The sequence below is a fragment of the Pogona vitticeps genome, chromosome 6 (assembly GCF_051106095.1).
Source record: "Pogona vitticeps strain Pit_001003342236 chromosome 6, PviZW2.1, whole genome shotgun sequence".
NCBI lineage: Eukaryota > Metazoa > Chordata > Lepidosauria > Squamata > Agamidae > Pogona > Pogona vitticeps.
The window spans coordinates 38,531,808-38,547,552 of record NC_135788.1 but is presented as its reverse complement, the minus strand read 5'-3'; the positions used below and the strand labels follow the sequence as shown (position 1 = coordinate 38,547,552).

Below are 15,745 nucleotides of genomic sequence, written 5' to 3'. Positions count from 1 at the left end.
TAAATTTGCTTTACTTAATGGCAAGAATCTAGATTATATATGCTGGTTAGACATGGGATATTTGTATTCATATTCCTGGAGATAGGAATACAAATATCGGCACCACAGAAGCCAGTGAAAACTGGACCCTCCCCCCTGAACTAGCAGGTCCACTTACCACTTGCTGTGAATGTGGCCACGCCAATCTGAAAAACAGCCCAGATGGAGAAGTGCTGGCTGGGCTGCTTCCTACATTGATGTGACGAGAACAACGCCAGCTGCATGTACCATGGAGTGAGGGGTAAGTGGACCTACGGGTTCAGGGGGGAAGGGTCTGGTTTTCCTAGGCACCTATGGTAGTGATAGTCATATCCCCAGGGACACAAAAATGAATTTCCAATGGCTAATGCTGGTATGAGTGCAATGGTATAAGTCACAGGAGTGAATTGTAGAGTTGCTGCTTGTATTCCTTGTCATTGCACACAACAGGCATTCATACAAGTGGCAACTTATTAATTAGCAGCAGTTGACTGCTATGGTTTATGCTATTGCATTTACATTAGCATATGTACACAAAAGGACTCTTGCCATTATATGAAGTTCATATCGATCTCCACCATCTTCTCTTCTGCTTCCTCTGTTCCCTATTGCAGCTTTCATAGTCCATTAGAAGAGAAAGTCTTTTTCCCTACAGAAAAAATGATGACAATGCTACATTTACTTGCCTAAAGTGTGTCAGTGTATTCTTGCCTATTAAGGGTCTCTTTATAAGCAAAAAGGAATACATGAAGAAGGTCTCTGAATCTCTTTTTTACTATGATCTTGTTGTGTCAGTCAAATTACCTTTATACATTGCAAAAACTTTTAGAATCATTGAAATGTAATTTTGTTTACTTACAAAGAATTTTACAAAGAATGTCAGAAATATGCTTCACAGGTCTTTTGATTGTGTATATAAGCAACCCAGTACTTAAGTGTATGGTTAATACCAAGCATTCACATGGAGCTCTAATACTTACCTGTTAGGGGAGATACCTTAATCATATAGTTCCTTTTTGGAATATCAGATTAGATCTTTGTATATTTTCAATTTCAGGAATGTTATACATAGCAGAACTTTAAAATGGGTTTGGAAAGTATGACTATTAATAATTATTATTAGTCAAAATATAAAAATAAACAATAAATTCAAATCAGAATTTTTAAAAACCTAAAGCTTTTCTAAAATAATCAGGACTAACTTGTCCAACATCAAATACTGAGATAGACAAGTTGGTCTCTTCAAAGAAGCCATTTAATAATCGAGATGCAATCAGAACATCTTTCCTATGTCTCTTCTGGCAGTTTTTCAGGTGGCAGGGTCTTGATTGTCCCATGAAACACCTAAACAGATAATTTTGGAAAGTGTTAATCCTAAATATTCTAATCCCACACTATTTTATGACATTAAATCTTAAGGCACTAAGATTTGAGCCTAGGAGTGCATTCATAGCCCATAGGAAGTTCAACTGGGGTAGCACTGGGATGCATCTTATACAAGAGAACTTGGGGATAGGGTTCAAATCTAGGAGTGATTGTATAAGTCACTTTATTTATATCCTGGTTCCAGGGCCTGATGAATGTGTCATCAGAACTATCAATCCCATTAGCAAGAAAGTTCCCATGACGCATCAGAAAATTAATCCTCTGCCAAGGAAGGACCATTTTAATTTGGTCCTCCAAAATTTTAATGCTGCTATAAGAAATAATAGCAGATTATAAGTACAGTATTTTATTTGCATACTGCTGTTCTTTCCTGATGGAACTTAAGGTGGACTGTGTAAACTTCTAGTATGTCTTTGATCGAGTTATTGACTGGAACCAGACCTGCTTTATTTCAGCAAGCTTAATGCATTATACACCTTCATATTACACCTAACTTGGCAAAGGTAGGCTCACAGCCTGAGGAAGATGAAGTATCATTGAAAGCTCCCTGTATTTTCTTTTTAAAAATTTCTTAATGGGTTAAAAAAAATAACATCTGTTCCTGCATTTGTATTATTTCCTTTCTTTAGCTTGTGTGCTATTTTTGTGCATAAAACAAACAGCTATCTCTTAGAATTCTCCCATTATTTTTAATTTTGGTATCCCACCCTAAAAGATAAGCAGATGCAAAAAATATTATCTCTCACTCAGCTAACGTAGATTCCATTGCATTTTCATTCAGTTTCATTTATCTGCGTTAGAGTACAGTACCTTCTTTTGAATTTGAATAGGAAGTGTCTTTGTTATATGAATAAATAAATTGGCACATTTTTTTTCTAGTAACACAGCACCTTTCTAATGACAGAGCCACTTCTCAGGTGTAAGCAAGGGGAACATGCTCAATACCCTGATGCACTTGGTATGTGTGTAAAATGTCAGTGTGGATGTAAACTACCCAGCTGTCACTGTATGTCATCCTTGCCAAGTAATAAAAAAGTTGAAAAAGCTCTGAGTTACTTAATGATTCAATTATAGACAGAACAAACTACTGTATGGCATTCTTTCTTTTGAGTAGAGAGCTTCTTTTACCCTCTTACTACCCTCTTACTTCAACCTTGTGAAAGTTGGCCTACATTAATTCCAATAGACTTTCTGTAATCTAGCACTTAAAATGCTTTGATGACTTCAGTTCTGCTTGCAGAGACAAGTCTCTTATTAGTCACATCTTTCTTTTGTTCCCAATATCTGGTCTGTCATCATGATTTTGCGCTATGTGAGAAAGACAGTGCTTTTCTAAGTTATATTGGTATTCTGTAAAACAGAGTCCTAGCTGCAGAACATGGCTAAACATTTATTTGTTGAAAATATTCCCAGTTTCTTAGGGAGTAATGTGATTCTGGTGGCAGTGGTGGTTGCCTCTCTTCAGTTGTCGCTGGAGACTGTGGAGTGTCTTTTTGTTGTGACTGTACATTTTCAGTAATTTGATGCACATTATAAGTGTACATTTCCAAATCTGTTGAGATGGCAGATTGCCTAGTGAAAGTGAAATTACTATGTAGTGTGCGGTAGGTTACCCCCTCTGTGTGGTGTTTATAAAGCAGGGCTTGTTACCGACTCAGGGCAGTGGGGAGGCAGAGAAGATTTGCATGGATATGATAATTTACTGCTCTTTCTGGGAATGTCTTGGAAGAGCTGTCTTCAGTTTGGCCTTCAGCCTTGATCTGTTAAATGCACAGTGATTTTGGGTTTGATCAACACAGTTTGATGTCTATAGTCACACAAATGAGGCATGAGTAGAGCAGCAGGGGAGCCAAAGGTGATGAGCGTAAAATTCAGTCCTTTGAAAGGTCCTGTGTGCTATTTGAAGGTGACCTAGAAAGAAGGCAAGAGCAGACTGGATTTGTACCTATTTGGGGACGATTATTTTTGTATGGAAAGGAAGTTGTAGATAGTTAAGTGTTGTGTGTTTATTTTCTCCCTAAAGATCCTTTGTTATGTTTATTCGTCTGTTTGGTTTGGAAAGTCTTCAAAATGCCAAATGTCAGATTTTACAGAGATCATTGCTAGATGTAGCAATATAGTTTGACAGCAGTTTCCAGTCTTTAATGCTAGAAACACCGTGCTCTGAAGATAAGCCAAATTTCTTACATGTTTTTCTGATAGTGTTTGTACTGAATAGGTGGTATGAAAGTAAATAGCAGCATGAATAAAAACAATATCCCGCTAACCGTTTTCAGCATAGTACTTTTAAGCTTATCATACATTTTAGAGGTTCTTCTCTTCATCTGTAGAACATTACAAGAACTGGAGAACTGGATTTTGTCAATGAGCCTGGTGGTGGCTCCACGGCTGGAGTGCAAATAAACACACACAGACAGACACTATTTTATCTATAAAACTGACCACAGCTATATTGGCTAGAGCTGCCAATAGCCACTGGTGGTAGCATAGGAGGCAGATCTTTATCAGCCACTTCCCAGGTGTCAGATGAAGACCGGGGAGACAGATACAGGGTTAACCACATGGATGTAGACCACTGAGTGACCCTGTTTTTTCCACATGGAGAAGGGAATGTACAACATCCACCCAGCTGTGTGAGCACTTGATCTCCCTGCCCCATAAACAGAGTCTTCAGCTTGATTAAATCCTGCTTAATTGCAGACAATAGATCAAAACCCTTTCTCTCTGCCAAATCATTTTCACCTAGTTGGATGATCAGCATGTCTGGCTATTGGTATTCCTTGGCTTTCCTCCTCAACAGGGGCATTAGGGTGCTCTGTTTCATGCCTCTTCAACTAATCCAGTAAACTTGTAGTCTTCTCTCCAGGGGAAGGTGGGTTCCCCATCTTGTAGATGCAGCATATAACCTGGCCCATTATACAATACTGTGTCCATAGATCCATACTGATCTTATTTGATCTGAAACTGAATAAAAGCAAGACTATTTGTGTACAGATGCCCCTATCCTAATGCAGTACTGTATATATTTTCTATGCCCTGCATGCAAATTTACCTGTGTGGTGTGTTTTTTTTTTTTTGCACCACCCCTAATGGTGAAATTACTATATTGGGAAAAGGTGGGCATTCAAAAGGGACTGCTCTCCTGTCTGCTAACTGTTCTCTTCCACTCTTGGCCTCCACCACCTGTGGCATTTCCTTGGCAGATTTTAATCTATTAGGTTCCTTTGGAGGAGGAAATTTCCCAGATGGGATTCCAAAACCAAATTTATATCCCTCCTAAATATAACACATGGCTGTCTTATTCTAGTATCTGGCTAAGAGGAGCTGCAGTGCTGACAACCACGTTAAGGAGGTTGCTAACTGAAGGTGCAAGCCCCACACCAAGGAACACCCATACTGCTTCTGACCCAGCAACTACCATTCTACCCCACTCCCTCCTGCGTAAGGCCCAGTTAGGGAGGCCTGGGACGTGAGCTGCTGACTGCCAATAATTCTTATCCCTTTCACTTTCTAATGAAGACTTATCTGATGTTCCTGCACAATTCACCAAAATAAAATATGGTTGTGCTTGGATAAAAGGCATAATATATTTTGTTCCAACTGTCTGAAATAGTAAATGTCTGTGGAACAAATTTTAAATTTGCCCTTCATATCATTTATAAAATAAATGACACCTAGTTGGTTTTGCTTTCAGCAAGATAAAAATGCTGAACACACACTTCTGAACTTGCTAGAGCCTGAGGCTTTAGAAGAGGCTAAATGTGTTTAAATTCATCTATTTACATAACTGTGAGCTCAGTTATACTATAAAAATATATCAGCATCTGATTTGGGGTTTTGAAATTGGGTTAAACTCATGTGGTAGTCACATGGTATTTGGATCAATATCTGCACATTCTTTGGAAAACTTTTAATCCATTTTAAAGATGTGTTGTATAATGGTTGAAGGGGTACATGAGCTTTTAAAATCATTGCAATTGAGGATTTCTCCTGTGCCACTGATCCTGTTGTTGGCCACTTGCTGCTGCTGTGATGTTACTTTTAATATTTGTTTAATTTTTGATTCTTCCAAACTAGTGTATCCCTATGTCAATATTACAGATGGAATTTTAAAAATCCTAGCCAGTGCAAGCAGGAAAGCGCCCTTCATTTGCAAGCCTATAAGCGGCTGGGCTTTGTCAATGTCCCTGGTCAATTTCTCTTGCCTTTTGTCTTGCCAGTGCTGGCTGCTAGTTCCCTCTTTCTCCTCAATCAATCTCTCTCTCTCTCTCTCTCTCTCTCTGTGTGTGTGTGTGTGTGTGTGTGTGTGTGTCTACCTTCCTTCCCCATGCATTTACACACCCAGAGGTTTTCGAGCGAGGAGAGGAGTCACTTTAAAACTTTACTAAAAGAGGAGCCTCTGGCTTCCACGGTCTGTGTGTGTGTGTGTGTGTGTGCGCACGCACATGCACAGCCCTTTGTGCTGACTGTCTTTTTTATTTATTTCAAACTAGCATATTATGTCAGTATTACAGATGGGGGAAAAATAAAACAGATGAGATTGCAATATTTCCTGCAGCCCAAAACCCATGATCCTGGCATCCATTACTCAACAAATCCCATAGACACATTTAACTCTGACAGAGGCATTCAGATAATGATGAAAAGATTCAAAAGGAATTGAGCTCATATTCGAGTTAAAATTAGCAAGCCCTTAAATCAATTCAAATACTGTTTCTTTTCAATGTGTAACCACATCCTGGGATACCCAGCATGGTGTAGTAGATAGAGTGTCAGACTAGCAATTGGGAGATCTGGGTTCAAATCCCCACTCGCTCACACTTCTTGAAAATCAGCCTTGACAATTGCTTTGTGTTTGGGGGGGGGGGTTAACTGATGAAAAAAGGAGTCAGCTTCTGGGATTTTCCCTTTGTAGTGTTGCTTTATGAACGGTAGTGAGCATTAGAGGGTATCATGTAGATCAGCGGTCCCCAACCGTTTTGGGACCACAGAACAGTTGGGGGGCAGGCTCCGTGCATGGGGGCATGCCCCCTGTGTTAGTGCAACCCCCCTGTACAAGCACTGCATGCCCCTGCGTGAGTGTGACACGCCCCCCATGAGCGCAACACCCCCCCGGGTGGGGCAGTCAGGGCAGAGATCCATCTCTGCAGTCCAGTTCCAGCAAGACGATGGACCGGCACCAGGCTGTGGACTTGGGGTTGGGGACCCCTGATGTAGACTACCTTTACTTCTGCCATTGATGTTGTCAACATTCAGACTGCCTTTGCTATGTAAAGCTTAGAATCCTTTTTCCTGCGGCAATACAGCATGATATTGTGCAGCAATATTGGGTTGTTTCCTGGCATTTTTTAAATCATGGGTACAGAAGCACAATATCCCACATTCATAAACTGAATGTTTTTGGAAAACTGAATAATCTCTGATAGGGCTAGGGATGGGTGCCACTGTCATAGTCTCCTCATCTTTCTTTCATGGGCAATCTCCAAGCCAGGAATTAGTGAAGTAACCTGCCTTGGAAAGTTTTACAGATCCGCAGCAACCCTTCAGAATAGTAGGGACCCTAATGGGGACTGCCTGGGGAGTGGTAATTTTGCTGCTCTTGTTTCACTAAGGCCAATAGCAGGGGTGGCCCTGGTTTTCCCAATAAAATTCAGGTTAAAATTGTGTTCATTATGTCTGTTAGACAATGGAAGCTGCAGAACAATGAAAGTGATGCAGGAATATTCGTGCTTAAAACCAGTTTATAGGAATCATTAAGCAAAGAACTGTAGCATCTTACACTGAGATTGTAAGTTACCTTTCTTCATTGCATGCTTTAAACACATGCCTATTCACAAGCAAGTCTCACTGAATTTAGTGGAACCAACTCACTTGTAAGCATGCACAGAGTTGCATTGTTTCAGATTCTTGTTACAAAACACATGCTGGATTCTAATGTACATAATATCCATAGAGTATATGGTTGATCTTTTCATTTTAGTGTCAGCACCTTGAATATGCAGTGGAGGCGTATGTGCAGAGCATTCCCCAGCATCATAACAATACATAAAACAAGGCAAGTTGTCTGGCCCATAAGGAAATCTGTAGCCAAACAGCTTTGCACAAATAGTGCATATGTATTCAAGATCTCTAAACACTTTGATCAGCTTAGATTTTTGCAAGTTGTGCACAGTGAGGCTTGAGAGAGAAAGAGAGAGAAAAGGGCAGGGGGAGAAGAGCAGTCATGATGTTTAAATCATGACATTTCCTTGATTATTGTCCTGACGTGGAATGGAGAAGTTGTAGACTTAAGTGGATTGAGTACTGCTGTATATCAAGCAGCTTTGAGGTTATTTTTCGTGGGACAAAGAAACAAGTACTGGCTTATTCTCCAAGCTTAGAAGTTATAAAGTCCAGCTAATATTTGGGTTTGTCTCTAATGAGTATCCTAGAGGTTTATTACTATATGCTTAGCATGTTTTTAGAAGTGATCAAAGACGTATATCAATCATAGCATGTGTTTTTCCTCACCATTGTATCTTACATTCCAGAACACTGTTTTGTGTTTGGTTGTTGGTAGGTACACATGGTTTTAATTTGAAAGTCCGATTGGTTAACTGGCCTGGTTAACTGGCCTGATGTTACTACTGTGTTTCCTCAAAAATAAGACAGGGACTTATATTAATTTTTGCTCCAAAAAACGCAGTAGGGCTTATTTTCAGTGGATTATTTCCCCCATGTACAACAATCTACATTTATTCAAGTACAGTCATGTCGTCTTCTTCTGGTTGCTGCACAATGGTGGAGGGCAGGATTTCACTTAACTGGGGCTTATTTTTGGAGTAGGGCTTATATTACGAGCATCCTGCAAAATCATACTAGGGCTTATTTTCAGGTTAGGTCTTATTTTTGGGGAAATTGCCCTAGCAGAAGGCAATTTTTGATAAGTAAAAATGTCCTAGTTCTGTTTCATGGCATTTCTGACTCTGTAACGCCTTTCATGAAATGAAAGCCATAGGGAACCATGGGATGGGAAGATGAAGTCCTTTACTGAAAATCTTCACCTGCTGCTAATGTCATTTGGAAACAGCAATTTATCCTAATTAAAGACTTCCTCTTTCTGTCCTATAACTTCCATGGCTTCCACATGATGAAAAGTATTACATAGGAATCAGAAAATAAGTAGGAGAAAAATAGGAAGTCTTTATTTATTTATTTATTTAATTTATACCCCGCCTATCTGGCCCACCGGACCATTCTAGGCGGCTTCCAAATATAAAATCAAATAATAAAACATAGACAAATACATAATAATCAAACAAGAACAGCAGTAAAAATAAAAAGGAAAAGTAAGAAAAAATCAAGAGTTGGCTGGAGGGAAGGCCTGAATAAACAGCCATGTTTTTAATTGTTTAACGTCCTTTGATTACTAAAGATTACCCTGTGCTGATGACACCATCGTCCTTCCACAGGTTACAGTAACAGGTTTTCAGCCAGTGTGAGAAAAAAAAATTAACTAATGACATCAGTGTCTGATTTGACCTACCTAAAGTGGAAGACATAGGCGACTTGGTAGGCAGACAGTGAAATCAAAGAAACATGACAGTTATACATGAACAAAGCTGGAGATTACTTTTGCAAGTAGTGCTACATTTAAAAAGTAAATTGACACCAGTTGCATGGCATTACCTAGTAACTGGAAGGAAGGTCTTCCTGTATGATTAAAGTGTCAACTTCAGCTGATAAATAATCATCTAGGATCCTGATTTTAAATGTCTGAATTAGGCAATTGTCACATTTCCAGGGGATACAGCAGGCAAAAGTCCAATAAGTCAGTCCAAAGTCAGAAGTCCAGGAGATGCAAAACAGATACCAAATTGTCAAAGCCAAAACACAAACCGTAGTCAGAAGTCAGAGTCAAGTAAGCAAGGTTCAAGATAGCAGGAACATGGACACAAGCCAGATAATGGACTTGTCCTTTCCACAGATTTCCAAGCCTTCTAGGTACAAATTATATAGGAGCAGCAACCATCAAAGTCCTAGAAGCCTTCCATCCTGTTAAAACTCAGGACTGGTCGACCTGATGTTCCTGTGAGAAGCATTCATGCGAGCTTGGGATCTTCATGTCATGAGTCCTTGCTGAAGCTTGTCCCTCACTCTGGCTACTGGAGAAGGATAATCTGGTGGTGATTCAGCTGTCTGTGCTTCTAATTGTCCAGTACTGTATTTTCCTCAGCTGAAATTAACCCCTCAGATGCCAGATCTTTTTTTGCTGAACTCATGATAGCAATTTTCCAATCCTGCTTAAAGATGGTGATGCCTGATATCTTGAAATTGTATCCACAGTTTTGTGCATTTTGGTTGAACATAAGAAAAGTATTGCCTGATCATGGATTTTGGCATTTTATTTTGGAAGTGACATCTTTGGTAGAATCTATAGATATAACAGTGTAGATAATGGCAGTTTTGCTTCCTTGGAAGTTTACCTAAGAAGCATCTGAAAGACTACTTACACTTTCTTCTTCTGTGTCTAATAGAAGTCAGAACTAAATTTATGATCAGAGACATCTCTTCCATCTAAAATTATATAATTTTTTCAGCTCCCATGTAATTTGGATCTACAGATTAGGAAAATACAAAATTGCCTCAAATTAGCTTTCTGCAATTTCACAGCAAATATGAATCTTATTATTATATTTGTTGCTCAGGAATATTTTATTTTTAAGTCTGCAGTAGGAGGAAAAGAGAAAATTGCTAATACAGGTTGTTTTCCTTTATAGTGGTTTGGCCTAGATATTTCTTTCCCCCTTTTTTCCTCAAATTGCAGAGCTTTCTGGTTCTTCCTAATGAGCAAGACGATTGCTGGGTGAGAGAAGAAGAAAACAAACAAACAGCAAAATCATAAGTAAAATTGAATTCTTTTTATCTGCTTCGAGACAGGAAAACAGCTAGCTCAACACGCTCTGGTTTTTGACACTCCAGGTGTGATCAGAGATTACTTATCAACTGCAAGAGAATGGGGAATGAGTTCATTAAAATTTGGCTCTCTCGCTCACAAAGGGAAACGTCTCAGTTTGATTTCTAGAACAGCTCATGTTATCTTTCCTATCTTTTTCTATAACTGTGCTTTTAAAAGAAATCTTTCGCCTTGTATTTTTGACCATTTCCTGTTTATGCTGAGCTCCTTTCAATGAAAAAAGAGGCTATTGCTGTAGATTGGATAGTATTAGAAATTAACATTTCTGCAATCTCTTTGATGCTGTGAATAAAATTACATATAAATGCTTGAGTCTTAATATTGCTTTAACACTCCCTATACAGTGGTGCCCGCAAGACAATGTTAATTAGTTCCGCGAAAATTGCTGTTTTGTGAAAACATCGTCTTGCGAAATGTGGTTCCCCATTGGAACACATTGAAATCTATTTAAAATTGCCCATAGGAAAACTGTTTTGTGAAGCACGGATCAGCTGTCAAAATTGCTGTCTTGCGAAAAACGGTCCCGAAAACACCTGTTTTGCGAGTTGCGGACCTAGCTGTCAAAATTGTCGCCTTGTGAAAAACGGTCCCCCCCCCAAAAAAACACGTCTTGTGAAGCACGGACTGAAACATCATCCAGCAGAAATCGCCCATAGGAAACACCGTTTTGCGAAGTGCTATAGCGATCGCAAAAACTCATTGTCTAGCGAATAAACTGTTATGCGAGGTAATCATCTAGCGGGGCATCACTGTAATAGGAAACTTGGATGGTAAGTGCAAATAGAAACAGAACCAAGATAGGGCTTAGACAAAGAAGGCAAGGTGGGGAAAGGGGGCAACATACATACAAGTACATTTTTTAAGTCAAGACAGCCACATGAAAACTGAGCAGGCTTGGTCACCATGGGATGATGATTTTGAACTGCAAAATAAAAAAGTGTGAGGTATGGAGGGTTGGGATGCTTCTGGGAGTTTACACTAACCTCTTCCAACCTGGTGCCCTATAGATGTATTTGACTGCACCTCCACTGTTTCCAACTGGCAAACCTATGGTGACTAGGGATGAACACGATTTCAGTCTATGGATGAGTTGGGGAGTACTGGCTTACAGTATTCTGAATTAAGGTAATTGTGACAGGCCGCAATCCTGAACTCCTACTAGGAGGTGATGATTCTTTGATGTGTTTTAGATCTGATGTGTATTTTGAAGTTTTAACTAGAGTTAAAATAGTGGTACCTAGGTTTTTACAGTGCTAGATCTCAAGTTTCACTATAATATGTGCTGAATCTTAGGATGCAGTTAGACAGACCAGTTATCCCAGGCTGGATAAGGCTAAACAGGGTTGTGTTGAGTCTTTTCCCTCTAGTACTTTAAACTGGATATGAAAGGGCTTGAATCTGAGATCTGCTGGAACATAAAATCTGTCCTATCTTGCTAATATTTCCCATCTTCAACTTCTCTTCACAAAATCAGTTTTATCTTGTTGTTGTTTAGTTGTTAAGTCGTGTCCGACTCTTCATGACCCCATGGACCAGAGCACGCCAGGCCCTCCTGTCTTCCACTGTCTCCCAGAGTTGGGTCAAATTCATGTTGGTAGCTTCGGTGACACTGTCCAACCATCTCGTCCTCTGTCGTCCCTTTCTCCTCTTGCCTTCACACTTTCCCAACATGAGAGTCTTTTTCAGGGAGTCTTCTGTTCTCATGAGATGGTCAAAGTATTGACCAGCTTCAGGATCTGTCCTTCCAGTGAGCACTCAGGGTTGAATGCCTTCAGAATGGATAGGTTTGTTCTCTTTGCAGTTCAGGGGACTCTCAAGAGTCTCCCCCAGCACCACAATTCAAAAGCATCCATTCTTCAGCGGTCAGTCTTCTTTATGGTCCAGCTCTGACTTCCATACATCGCTACTGGAAAAACCATAGCTTTGACTATGCAGACCTTTGTCATCAAGGTGATGTCTCTGCTTTTTAAGATGCTGTTGAGGTTTGTCATCACTTTCCTCCCAAGAAGCAGGTGTCTTTTAATTTCGTGGCTGCTGTCATCATGGAGCCCAAGAAAGTAAAATGTGTCAGTGCCTCCAGTTTTACTTAGTGACACTATAAAAGTAAAGAAAGGAAAATTAATCCTTCCCTACAGAGGGCAATCCTATCATGCATTTTGTCCCAACTGAGAATAGTTCTATGCAAGAGAAGTGATCAAGATGACATGCAAGTTTTCCATAGGTGCAGTTGTCTATACATATAGTGAAACAGATGTACAGTATGTGTAGTCATCTCACATCTCATATAAACAACACACAGTGTGTATGATCCTAAAGCAGCACTCCCTATATTTAAGGGCAGATGTGTACACGTCTGTGCAAATGATAGGCTAGATCAGGAATTTGTAGTAGACTCTAAATCTGATGCTGGGGAGGTAGGCCCCAGGATCCCATTCCATTGTACATATTATTGCCATTAGATAGCAGTTAATTAAAGGCTGCTTATGTTGGAGCAACCCCAGTTTGACCCCGTAGTTCTTTGTCAGTGGCTAAACTGTCACTTTGCATAGCAAGTCAATCTAGAGCAGGCCCACTGAATCATTGGGGATTTGGTGAATCAATTCCTCCATAAATTCGGTCGATTCAAATGTGCTTACCCTAGTTGCAACTTACAGTGGTGCCTCGACTTACGAACTTAATCTGTCCCCGAAGACGTTCATAAGTGGAAATGCTCATAAGTCGAAGCACCATTTCTCATTGAAATGAATGGGAATGGGAATTAATCCATTCCAGCATTTTTTTTTTAAAAAAAAAACAAAAACATAAAATAAAATAAGGCACACAGAAAGGCCCATCGGAAGGCACTGGGGCCTTTAAAAAGCAACAAAAAATAAAGAGAGCAAGCCCCGAAGGCTGCAAAACAAACAAACAAAAACACCCAAAAATAAACATTGAGCAATCCCCACGCTGGGACTTGCAAAAAAAATCACCAAAAACAAACAACACAGCACAGAAACATAACCCCCCCAGCGCAAACCCATCCTGAAAAACCCACCCAGAAGTTTTTAAAAAGCAAAAAGCAGCACCTTATCAGGCGGACCGAAGCCTCCTCTGATGGCACTCACTCCCTGGCGGATGGCGGCCAGCAACAGGCCCCGGTCATCGGCGTTGGGCAGCTGAGGCAGCAGTGGGGACAGCCATGGGGGAGGGGCCCTTACTCATGAGTAGACCCACACCAGGGATGGGCAGGGAGAGTACCGGCTTCCCGCACCCTGCGGCGATCCGGAGCCGCCCCCGCCTCTCCTTCCTCCTCCTGCGCCGCCGCACTCTCCGTCCCTGGAGGAGTCCTTCAGACTCACATTCTATAGATTAAAAAGTTCCCTGACCCCTTGCTCTAACTGTTGGGGCAAAAGAGCTACAAAGAAGCAACCTCTTCACCACCAATGGTTTGAATTTCCTGTCCCCCCCCCCTGCCTTTTTCTGTTTTTATGTCAAAGCTCTGCTCGCAAGTCGAAGTGAAATTTTGTGAGCTGAGCTGTTCGTAAGTCGAAATGTTCGTCGGTGGGGCGTTCATAAGTCAAGGCACCACTGTACTATGCTAAGCACTGTTGCTCAGCAAGGACAAATCAGTCAAGGGACTCATAAAAGGACCTAATTTCCGTAGGTTGAAAATATGTAGTACTTGTCTGTAATAGGATCCAGTGTACAGGGGATGTTGGTTGACTTGGCAACTGTAATGGCAAATGGGTAGAGAGTTCCACCATGCCTCTTTAGAAAGCCACTCACTATTCTAGCCTTTTGTTTTTATTTTTGGGGGGCTGAGAAATTCAGAGTTTGAACACTTGCCCAGCCTTGCCGTCTATTCTTTCTGACTTTATATCAGGTAAGATATAAGATGCCATGTGTTCTCAAGGAGTGTTTGTCCAGCAGGTTAGATCCATTTAGGTTTCATGATCTTGCTTCAGTCAGAGAGCCTGAAAAGAAGCTCTGCCAGGAAGGAAGGAAGGAAGGAAGGCAGCAGCAAAATGCAGAAGAGGATTCAGCTGTATTGCACCAGTGCTGTTCCTGGTTGCCAGTATCACTTAGTGTTTGGATTTTGACAACTTGTCATGGGCCATGATGGAAGTAGGTGATGCTCGCTAGTAACCAAGACCCTCAGGCTTTGGGCCACTTGAAAGACTAGCGAGAGGAAAGAAATCTGTTTGGCAGCCAGATAGTATGGGGCCTTGATAAGGCAGTGGTATCCTGTTGTGATTGTGATAGCTGTCAAAAGCATCCTGCTATGCTCTAGAGGAAATGGGTCATAGCTATGTTGATACTGATTGCTCCTCAGCAAGCCCGTTATTCTTTTCAGACTTGTATATTATTGGTAGTTCTGCCGAGCCCTGGACTGCATTTTCACAGAAATCTAAACAGTCTTTTATAAATCTAAACAGTCTTTTATACAGGGAGTACTTTTTTAAAAAAAACACATTTTAAGTCTTTGTGTAATTGGGCTCCTTCTGGATTTGGGGAGTATCATGAGGAAGACATGGATGATGACAGGCAATAAAAAGGGAGAAAGGAGAAAGTGCGAAAGGAGAAAATGGAAAATGTACAAGGAGGCATTTTTGTAGCACAGTAGGTTTCATTCAGGAAGCATGATAGTGAAATGACATTGCTAATTAATAATTATTACGTGCTGTCAAGTTGATTCTGACTTCAGGTGACCCTTTCCAGGGTTTTCTAGATACAGAATGTTTTTAAATGATTTACCTTCTTCTGGGGGCATCCTGGGACTGTGGAGCTTGCCCAAGGCTACAGAGGCTGGCTCTTCTTCTTGCAGGCACAGTAGGGAACTTCTGTCTTTGCAACCACATACCTAACTCAGTGAGCCAGCCAGCCAGCAAAGGCATTGCTACAAATGTAAATTAGCAAACTGCCAAAATGATTGTATCAGACATACCATGAAGTTTTGTTTCCCATCTGTAAAATGGAATAATGGGTGGCGTAGCTACAGGGTGGTTTTGAGACTTAATCCTGTGGATTATAATTAAAAAGAATTTACATAACTTAATAGCTGTTGCGCCAGTAATAAATACTGTATGTGTGTACAGTACTGTATAAAAGAGAACAAAGCAGGAGCATATGCTGTGAAACTGAGACAAAGGCTTGTACATTCGAGGTCTGTTCTCTGTTGTTCCTTGTCATCAGTATTATTTAACCTTTTTCTGAAGGGAGTGATTTGGTTTTGTGTGGTAGCAGAAACAACAGGTGACACTGTAATATTGCTCTCTGTCTGGGCTGTACTCTATAAAGGTACTGATTTGGTCTCGCCCATGTATTTGCTGCTGAAAAATAACAGACTGGCCCTGCTTGCGTGCCTTTGGGTAACAAAAAGAATAAAACAGATTGCATTCATATTTT

The 15,745-nt window shown here is 40.5% G+C and overlaps 1 protein-coding gene across 3 annotated transcripts in view; it reads left to right on the top strand.

The window, feature by feature from the left end:
- Positions 1 to 15,745, top strand: part of RFTN1 (raftlin, lipid raft linker 1) — a 135,886-nt gene that overhangs the window by 113,009 nt on the left and 7,132 nt on the right. The gene's annotated exons all lie outside the window — the stretch shown is intronic.